This window comes from Rousettus aegyptiacus, unplaced genomic scaffold (assembly GCF_014176215.1).
Source record: "Rousettus aegyptiacus isolate mRouAeg1 unplaced genomic scaffold, mRouAeg1.p scaffold_m13_p_1, whole genome shotgun sequence".
NCBI lineage: Eukaryota > Metazoa > Chordata > Mammalia > Chiroptera > Pteropodidae > Rousettus > Rousettus aegyptiacus.
This window is the reverse complement of record NW_023416284.1, coordinates 39,631,229-39,633,284: the sequence shown is the minus strand read 5'-3', so window position 1 is coordinate 39,633,284 and position 2,056 is coordinate 39,631,229. Positions and strand designations below refer to the sequence as shown.

The 2,056-nt window shown below is 38.6% G+C and overlaps 1 pseudogene; it reads left to right on the top strand.

Annotated features, from left to right (window-relative positions):
- Nucleotides 1–742: 742 nt before the first annotated feature.
- LOC118605972 lies at nucleotides 743–861 on the top strand (annotated as a pseudogene).
- The last annotated feature ends 1,195 nt before the right edge of the window (nucleotides 862–2,056 follow it).

The window sequence follows — 2,056 nt, the reverse complement described above, 5'->3', positions numbered from 1 at the left end:
TAAAAATGATTATTCATATCAATCATTCATTTATTATTTCACATGTCAATTCAACATTCATTGAAACCACACTTTAAGTTAGGCACAGACACTGTAATCGTGGGTACTAAAGAAACTTCTAGTACAACATCCATTCATTCGTTTATTCATTCTTGTACCTGCTGAGCTCCTACACTATATAAGGCGCTTTACTAAGAGTTGGATCTAAAGATGAATAAAGTAGTTTCTTGTTCTCAAGTTACCCATAGTCTAAGGGGATCTCAATTGTGGCAAAAGCCAAAGAGACAAGAGGCAAGTTTTGACTGGGGCCTACCAGGAGATCGAATTTGGAAAGGCAGAGTAGAAGAGAGGATGAAAGCAGGTAGTGTGTTCTACATCGCTTTAGGCAGTCTTCAAGTACAACAAATTTGCCCTTTCCTGAGGCTGAGGGTATTTTGATAACCCAGTGGGCTGGTCTATCCCCTCTATTCCTCAGGTCTCTCTGAAGCCAGCTCTGAAGCTCACCAATAACTGGATGAGAGCAGGGAACAGGCATGTGATAAGACTCAAACCAAAGTGTTCTGCTGTTGGAAGAAGAACTATAAACTAAGGGCTGAATTTAAATTTCCTGTGCTGGGAAAAAGAGTCACTGAAGAAAATGAATAAACTTATTCGAGATTTTTACCATATTTTAATATATTGAAATGATCCAGTTTTAATCTTGACCCTGCAAAGAATTTGTTGTTTGAATGTGGCTTCTGATATCTATGGCCATGCTATCCTGAACAAGCCTGATCCCATCTGATCTCAGAAGCTAAGCAGGGTCAGGCCTGGTTAGTACTCGAATGGGAGACCACCTAGGAAGACCAGGCGCTGCAGGCGTTAAAAAAAAAAAAAAAAAAAAAAAGAAGGTCTTGTAAACTGACAAGGTCCTTGCAATCTGTTAGGTCAACCAAGGGTTGCCTCGTCAAAAAAAAAAAAAAAAAAAAAATGAATGTGGGCTCTGAAAAACTCAGGGGTGGAATTAAATAAACTTTTGGCTCTAAAAAGAATTCTACATGATGAGTTAAATTAATCACTTCATGCTTTTTTGCAAAATTATTCATCTAACTATTCACGTATTCATTCTTTCATTCATCCAACCAGGTTTTTAAGCATTTTCTTTCTGCCAGACACTGTGCTGAGTACTGCATTACAATAAATGTGGTTCTAGTCTCAAGAAGATGACACTCTGGATTGCATTTTTTAGAGATTATTTAAATTATTGTATACTTTACCAGACATAATGAAAAAATAATAATAACAGTAGAAATTCTCTTGCAGCATTACCACGTACACAAGACAGGACAAGTATTAGCCCCCTTTGTTCTCATTCCACGGGGACGAAAATGAAGGCACTGAGAAATCTATGGGGAGTAGCAGAGGCTTCTTATGTGCCAGGGACCGACCTGAGTGCTAGTGATATAATGGTGAACAAGTAAAGTGACCGACTATCCAGATTTGCCTGACGCTGTGTCTGATTTTAATACTGAAAGACCTACACCTTGGAAAATCCTTCAGTCCTGGGAAACCAAGGCAGGTGGTCACCTAAGATATCCTATAAAATTGTTCCACTATCATAGAACACTGTGTATCATGCCAGGTACGCAAAATAAAGTTTGGTACAATTTCATTGATTTAGATTTAAACAAATGGAAATTATACTAGGAACATTTCATTTCTTTCCCTAGAGAACTTAAATGTGTTTAGTTCTCTTCTTCAGGAAACTCCAATTTACATAACTATTGAATGGACAGGAAAGATGTGCTTCACTTAGAAACCAGTGGTAAGAAAAAAACAATATTGTGATGTTGCAAATGACCAACTTAGGCCCCTACCCTTCACTCTCTGAGTGTTGACTGGCCAGCACAGGGACTCCAGGCTGTCCTTTGAAGGATATAGTACTTAGGACATCTTTGAAGGATAATTTTACTGTGAGTGGAGGTGGGGAGACAAAATTCCCTGAATGCTATCAGTCATCAATAAATTACTTTGCATTCCATGCAACTCTGCTCTTTCAGGAGCAGAGAGCTCCCTG